Genomic DNA, 8,796 nt, shown 5'->3' on the forward strand with positions numbered 1-8,796 from the left:
TACCCAAGGAGGAGAGAGTGGTGATTGGAGCGGACTTCAATGGACATGTTGGTGAAGGGAACAGAGGTGATGAGGAGGTGATGGGAAAGTATGGAGTCAAGAAGAGAAATGTGGAAGGACAGATGGTGGTCGATTTTGTGAAAAGGATGGAAATGGCTGTGGTGAATACATATTTCAAGAAGAGGGAGGAACACAGGGTGACGTACAAGAGTGGAGGAAAGTGCACACAGGTGGACTATATCTTATGTAGAAGGCGCAATCTGAAAGGGATTGGAGACTGCAAGGTGGTGACAGGGGAGAGCGTAGCCAGGCAGCATCGGATGGTGGTCTGTAGGATGACTTTGGAGACCAAGAAGAGGAAGCGAGTGAAGACACAGCCGAAGATCAAATGGTGGAAGTTGAAGAAGGAAGACTGTTGTGTGGAGTTCAGGCAGGAGTTAAGACAGGCACTGGGTGGTAGTGAAGAGTTGCCAGATGGCTGGAAAACCACTGCAGAAATAGTGAGGGAGACATCTAGGAAGGTACTTGGTGTGTCATCAGGACAGAGGAAGGAAGACAAGGAGACTTGGTGGTGGAATGAGGAAGTACAGCAAATTATACAGAGGAAAAGGTTGGCAAAGAAGAAGTGGGATAGGCAGAGAGATGAAGAAAGTAGACAGGAGTACAAGGAGATGCAGCGTAAAGCAAAGAGAGAGGTGGCAAAGGCAAAGGAAAAGGCGTATGGTGAGTTGTATGACAGATTAGACACTAAGGAAGGAGAAAAGGACTTGTATCGATTGGCTAGACAGAGGGACCAAGCTGCAAAGGATGTGCAGCAAGTTAGGGCGATCAAGGATAGAGATCGAAATGTGCTGACAAGCGAGGAGAGTGTGCTAAGAAGGTGGAAGGAATACTTTGAGGGGCTGATGAATGAAGAAAATGAGAGAGAGAGAAGGTTGGATGATGTAGGGATAGTGAATCAGGAAGTTCTGCGGATTAGCAAGGAAGAAGTGAGGGCAGCTATGAAGAGGATGAAGAATGGAAAGGCAGTTGGTCCTGATGACATACCTGTGGAGGCATGGAGATGTTTAGGAGAGATGGCAGTGGAGTTTCTAACTAGATTGTTTAACACAATCCTGGAAAGTGAGAGGATGCCTGAGGAGTGGAGAAGAAGCATACAGGTACCGATTTTCAAGAACAAGGGCGATGTGCAGAACTGTAACAACTACAGAGGTATAAAGTTGATCAGCCACAGCATGAAGATTTGGGAAAGAGTAATAGAAGCTAGGTTAAGAGGAGAGGTGACGATCAGCGAGCAGCAGTATGGTTTCATGCCACGAAAGAGCACCACAGATGCGATGTTTGCTTTGAGAATGTTGATTGAGAAGTATAGAGAAGTCCAGAAAGAGTTGCATTGTGTCTTTGTAGATTTAGAGAAAGCTTATGACAGAGTGCCGAGAGAGGAGGTGTGGTATTGTATGAGGAAGTCAGGAGTTGCAGAGAAGTATGTAGGAGTGGTGCAGGATACGTATGGGGGAAGTGTGACAATGGTGAGGTGTGCGGTTGGAATGACAGATGGGTTCAGTTCTTGTCCATGTTCACGAATGTAGAGCGCTGGAGGGGTGGTGCAGTTCCTGAGAAGATAGGTACTGTTAAGCTCACCCAGGCCGTGACACTCTTACCGAGGCACGAGAACTTAGTCTGGGGCAGACTTCCTGCTAAGGTGCCTATGTCAACTGGAAGCACTGTTGTTGTGGAGCCGACAGACTCCAAGGCCATGCCACGCGGTGTTCTCGTAGGTCGACTTGTCACACCGCTCTGGGGTGATAGGTGGGTACCCATGACTGTTGTCAATCCATCTGACAAAGCCATCACGCTGAAAAGGAACTGCAAGTTGGCTGATGTGTTTCCATGCTTGGCGATTGAGGACTTTAATGTTTTCCAGGGACTGCAATCAGTTGCAGGGAGGCATGAGTCCAACGCCACAGGTAGTGCCTGTCCCCCTGTCCAGCCGGCTAGGAGTTTGTCAGAGCTCGGACTCAGTGACATTGACCTCAGCTCCTGTCAGGTTAGTGAGGCATGCAAGTCCCAGCTCACTCAGCTGCTCACCGAGTACCATAACATCTTCTCCAGGGACTCTCTGGACTGTGACGAGGTCACAGGATACACACATCGCATCCATCTGGTGGATGAGCGCCCCTTTCGCTTGCCCTACAGGAGGGTTCCCCCAGCCCACTATCAGAAGTTGAGACAGGTTCTCACTGATATGGAGGAGAAAGGGATTATCCGGAAGTCCTCGAGCGCATACGCTTCACCGCTGGTTATGGTGTGGAAGAAGGATGGCGGGCTTCGGATCTGCACTGATTTCAGATGGCTGAATGCTCGGACCTTGAAAGACGCTCATCCCTTGCCACACCAGTCGGACTGTCTTGCCGCGCTGGGTGGTAACTGCCTCTTTAGTACGATGGATCTCACCTCTGGCTTCTTCAACATCCCAATGCATGAAGATGACAAGAAGTACACTGCTTTCACGACTCCCCTTGGGCTGCATGAATACAATCGCATGCCACAGGGCCTTTGTAATAGCCCTGCAGCCTTCATGAGAATGATGACTGGGATCTTTGGGGATCTGAACTTCACGAAGCTTTTGTGCTATCTTGATGATCTTCTTGTCTTCGCGCCGTCAGAGGTTGAGGCTCTGTCGAGGCTCCGCACTGTGTTTCAGAGGTTGAGGGAGAACAACTTGAAACTGGCTCCAAAAAAGTGTCATCTGCTGCAGAAGCAGGTGCGGTTTTTGGGCCACGTGGTTGATGGCGGAGGTGTGTCTGTCGATCCCTCCAAAGTAGAGGTAATCTCCAACATGACAGTGCAGGATCTCATGGAAGGTGATGGGTGCACGCCTTCTGTTCGTAGGATCAGATCTTTCCTTGGTATGGTATTTTACTACCAGCATTTCCTCCCGAACTGCTCCTCCGTGGCTAAGCCCCTGTTCGCCCTTACAGCTGGACAAAAGAGGAGGGGGAGGTCAGCTAAGGATAAGAAGCCCCATGGCAGCTTCCGTAAGCTTACCTCCGCAGACTGGACAGCGGAATGTGGGGAAGCATTTGATCTGTTGAAGACAATGTTACTGGAGTGTGTGGTGCTTGCCCATCCAGACTTTGAGGTGCCTTTCATTTTGTCGGTCGATGCGTCTTTGGGCGGACTCAGCGCGGTGCTGTCTCAAGTGCCCCGAGGAGAGTCCAAGGCCAGACCTGTTGGTTTTGCGAGCAAGTCCCTCAGTGCCTCACAGCGGAAGTATCCAGCTCGTAGACTGGAGTTCATTGCACTGAAGTGGAGTGTTTGTGAAAAGTTCAGCCACTGGCTGAAGGGTCAAAGCTTCACCGTTTGGACAGATAATAATCCGCTGACTTATCTCCTAATGAAGCCGAAGCTTGACGCGTGTGAGATCCGCTGGGTGTCTAAGTTGGCGTCTTACACCTTCGATCTCAAACACCTGCCAGGGAAGAAAAACGTGGTGGCGGATGCGTTGAGTCGCGACCCTTTTTCCAAGCCCGTCAGTCAGAGGCTACTTAGGGAGCCCTACCTGGCCCTTGTTCAGGAAGCCGACGGGGTTGAGGGGGACTCTGTGCAGGATGTTTTCAGACTCAGTTGCGAGTCCCAAACAGTGAGTAGTGCGCGATCTGAGTTTGCTTGTGATGCAGCTGAGGTCAAGGCTTTTTGTCCAGCCAAATGTGACTGGCCTGATGCATCAGAATTCACAGCACTCAGTTTGGTCCAGCACGTTCAGCATCTGTTGGGTGGTCAGGATACACTGCCAATGTTATCCACCGAGGAGCTCAGGTTAAGTCAGGAGCAGGACCCCTGCATCTCCAAGGTGTTGCCCTTTGTCGCTGTTCGGAAGCGGCCATCGAGACGTGAGAGGCATGGTGCTGACCAGAAGGTCCTCAGGCTGTTGAAACAGTGGGAGAAGTTGGAAGTCAATGATGGTGTCTTGTACAGGGTGACAAAGGACCCAGTGTCCAAGCAGAGGAGGTCTCAGTATGTTTTACCTCTGAGTCTGAAAGACAAGGCACTGTCTGGCATCCACGATCACGCTGGTCATCAGGGCCAGGACCGTACTCTCTCTCTTGCAAGGCAGCGTTTTTATTGGCCTGACATGGAGAGGGATATCAGAGCATATGTCAGATGCTGTCGGAGATGTGTGGTTGGGAAGACCCCAGAGCCAGCTGCTTGCGCGCCCCTGGAGAGCATTAAAACCTCCGCACCGATGCAGCTTGTGTGTATGGATTTCTGGTCCGCTGAGGACAGTAAGCAGCGGTCGGTCGATGTCCTAGTGGTTACTGACCACTTCACTAAGCTTGCTCACGCGTTCCCCTGCGCCAATCAGACAGCAAAGCAGGTCGCCAAGAAACTCTGGAATCATGTATTCTGTGTTTACGGGTTTCCGGAGAGAATACATTCTGACCAGGGCACAAACTTTGAGAGCAACCTGATTGCAGAGCTTCTCAGGTTGGCGGGTGTAGCGAAGTCCCACACGACGGCCTACCATCCTATGGGTAATGGTGGGACAGAGCGGTTTAATCGCACGATGGGGAATATGCTCCATTCCCTTCTGCTTCAGCAGAAGCAACAGTGGCCTCAGCAGATCCATTCTCTCACGCTCGCGTACAATGCCACTGTTCACGAGACCACGGGTTACGCGCCTTTCTTCCTGATGTATGGGCGTGTCCCAAGACTGCCGGTGGATGTTATGTTCAGGCAGGTTTTGCATGACCCTCACGTTGTTGACTATAACTCTTATGCTCAGTCTCTGCTTTCCTGTCTAAGGAGTGCAATGGAGATCGCTCAGAAGCACTCCACGGCTGAGCAGCAGCATCAGGCGCGACAGTACAACAGACACGCCAAGGGCACTGTCCTGTCTGTCGGGGATCGTGTTTTGGTTGCGAACCAGAGTGAGCGAGGGAAGACAAAGTTGGCTGACAAATGGGAGAACGGAGTGTACACGGTTGTCGGTGTCAACCCCAATATCCACGTCTACAAGATTCAGGATGCAGAGGGGCACACCAGGGTGGTGCACAGGAACCGTTTGTTGGAGTTCAACTTCTTGTCCCTTCCTGAGTTAGATCAGGGTGAGGAGTCCAGTACAACCAGTCAGTTGCTTGACTGCGCAGAGTCCGATGAGGAGGACAGTGCAGATGGCCTGACGGTCTCAGGGGATGCAGTGGGGCTAACAGTCTCATCACTTGGTTACTCACCTAGATCTGAGTGGGCAGAAGCGGAAGAGTTCATTCCGTCTAGTCTGGTAGTCAGTTCTGTGGGGGCCACTGCTCAGTCTCCACCCAACATACACGCACCACACAACACACATGCACCACACATAGAGGCATCACACTCACTCGATGTAGGTGTTATATCTCACACTGATTCGCACACAGGGGCACCACCCTCACTCGATACAGATGTTGCAGCTCGCACTGTCTCACGCACACAAGTAGAGAGCGATGGTCGGGTTAGGACACGCACAGGGAGGGTGGTGAGGTCAGTGAACAGGTTAATAGAATCTATGGCTCAGATGCCATTTCTACGGAGTGTGAGGATTTGAACTTTGATGGAGGTTGGAGTCATTCAAACTAGTTTAATGTGAGTTATTAGGTGTCTATCAGACAGGGTTGTTTTGGGCCAAGTGCATGGTGTGGCATATCAGGCGTCACATTGATCTAAGGGAATTCTGAGACTTGATCAACCTCATTATTTTCTGGACCTCGTAACCGAGGTAGCTCCTAAGTTGACTGGAGGACTAGGTCCTTCTTTTCACTTGTGCCAGTAGTCAGTGATGGGCTTTTCCTTTCCTCTTTCTCTTTTTATCCTGCTGTCAGGATGTTGGTGAATTTCAGGAGAGGTGAATGTAACCAGGTTAAAATTAATGTTTTTATTTTATTTTGTTTGAGTATGAAATATCACCAAATCCTGTCTGTGTGCTGTTATTTGTGTTTACTACATTTCATTTTATGTCATTATTTACTTTTATGTATGTTTTATAACGACCGTCATATACTTGTACTGTCGCTTTAAGAGAGAGGTCTTGTGGGTACACGGAAGAGGGATCGCGGGAGGCGATATTATGAACCCTACATAGCCCTCGCCAAAATCCCGTACCCTGTCCCAAATCTCGCGAACGGACGCCGGATTTCCGCTGCAATTTTGGACAGCTGGCTGCTTTTGTAATTTTGGACTGCTGGCTGTCAACAACAGAACGGAGGTAAGTAACGTTAGTTGTCTGAAAATGAACATATATCTAATAAAAAGACTTTCTCACATTTAAGAAAGCTGATCAGTAAGTTGTTACCTGTGTATAAAAAGCAATCTCACTATTTACCAGCTAGCTAACTTACTGCACAAGTAGAGTTGACTTTGTGAAGGAAAGTGAGGTTTAACATGCCAAAACGCGCACTCCAGATGAACTTCCCCTCGCTGCACACCCATAAGTCCCTTCCTATCTCTCTCGCCCCCTCTCTCTCTCGACCCGCACGCGCGCGCGCGCGCGCACGCACGCACGCACACACACACACACACACACACACACACACACTTTCTGTCTGCTCATCCCCTACTTCCTTTTGCTTTACAGAAATGGCAGATATTCTTTGCTGTCAGATTTGCAAGCCCACTCAGATTGCAGAGGAGAAAGCAAAAGAGCTCGAGGTTAGGTGCATGTATTTTTTTAAGAGTAGTGTAGTGTAATAAGCTGACACTTATTTAAAGATGAACCAACAAAACATTTGAAAATATTCGTTTTGATTGTTTTGCTCACCATGTTACCCCATATTGTGGCAGTCATAATTCACTGTTGTTACCGTATTGGGAGGTGCTTGTGTCTTACAGCCAAGACAAAGGCGCAGCTGGGCTAAAAGAAAAACAGGCCATAAGGCTGTCACTCAGGACAAGCTACCTACATGAAAGACAGACACGTGTGTCTCCAGGCTGGTTCAATAAAGGCTGTCCAGTGAATGTTGCAGATGAAAAAGTTTGCATTTGCATCAAAGGGCAGTAACCGTGTCTTTTACACTTTAGGGACATATATTTGAGATTGGTCCCATTCAAAAAAGTGTAAAATTATTCGCAATTCTTAACTGTGCTGGATGACAATTCACTCCGGGCATTATCCCTTACATAATATCTACATTTTGCCACTTCCTGACAGGCGAACCACCCTCACATCAAGATGAGGCATCAAGATGAGGCATCTGATGCTACCTATGAAGCTACTAGCAGCTCAGTAGCTGGAACAAGTAAGGTCACAACTAATCCTCAGATCCTATCGCTACCCTTGACTGATACTCAGCATCAAATTAATTACCATTTAATCTATCTAGGCACATCAGACACAGAGGACCTGAAGAGGCAGCTGGATGACTTTGTTGGAGACCTGAAAAGGAAGTTGGAGGAGGATGAGAGCTACAGCGCACCTGTTAAGGCTTTTCTGTCCACTTTCTCAAAGCTCCACACAGACTCAGCCATCCAGTCTGCTTTGTTCTCCATAGGGAAAGCACCACAAGCCCAACCGATGGGACGGAAGAGACCAAGGGGTTTCCTCCAAACAACCACCACAATAGGTGTCCAACCTACAGCGGTGAGACGAAGAAAGACCCCTTTGGGTGGGAGGAGAAGCCTTGGAGCCGGCCGGCCCCCAAAAAGCTCTAAGAAGGAGCACGGCTACCACAAGAAGGGAAGAGCAAAGCCCGCACCTCACAATCTTTCCTTCTGTGTCCAAGAAAACAGTGCCTTAGGGAAGACACACTGAGGGCCATATGCATGCACATGATAGAGTGATATACTGTACATCCAGTCTCCTTTATAAATGCACTAGCAACCTAATGATTTTTTTCTCTCTTTTTAGAGAAATATTGTAGTTGAGCACAATTTGCTGGTAGATTGTTCACTTATGTTCATGTTTTAGCTTAATATCCCATTAGAAGTATCCAACTATTTTAGTACTATTTCCCATAAGGAATACCCAACTACTGTAGATGCCTCATAGAGGTTAGAGCCTATGACAGACTCACACCCATAACACGAGCATGTTGTCAATAGATTTTTTTTAGCAGTTAAAAAGGACAAGTGATACTTGGTAAAGTGCTTGCTTTTGTTTCTAATATGAATAATAGTAATAACTACCGTATTTTCAGGTGTATAAGTCGCACCGGTGTATAAGGCCAAAATATTTTCATATATAAGTCGCACCTGTGTATAAGTCGCAGGGCCTGGCAAACTATGTAAAAAGGTGCGACTTATACACCGAAAAATATGGTAACTATATTGATTCAGCAATAGCACTTTCCAGTGACCAATGACGTACAAATGGACCTCCATGAACTGATTTGTGTCAGGTACCTGGGTGTTGAAGGTTAAAAAAAAGCTATAGCTTTCCACATATTGGCTCAGCTCAGCTCAGCCCTGTTCTTAGCTTTGTGCAGAAGCTCCTCTACTCCCTAAAAGGAAATGGGCTCCATTGCTTGGGCGCAGGTCCTATAGCTCAAAACTATGGTTTCTTGAGGAACCCCAGGGACTCCTTGCCATTAGAATGGCAATCTAGGTTGGTGACGGTGTTATTTGAATTCATCTATTTGAAAAAGAGCTTGAGAACAAAAACGGTTGTTGGGCCCTGAGCCCCTATTGGCGGAGGTCCAGTCCCATCGTAAGGAGTCATGTTAAGACATAAGGGGCTGGCTTATCTGTCTGGCCAGACAGATTCCCTGTTCCATCAGGGAACAAAGTGTTAAGTTGCGAGATCCCAGCAGACTAGTCGCACATGATAGT

Source organism: Lampris incognitus, chromosome 14 (assembly GCF_029633865.1).
Source record: "Lampris incognitus isolate fLamInc1 chromosome 14, fLamInc1.hap2, whole genome shotgun sequence".
Classification (NCBI taxonomy): domain Eukaryota; kingdom Metazoa; phylum Chordata; class Actinopteri; order Lampriformes; family Lampridae; genus Lampris; species Lampris incognitus.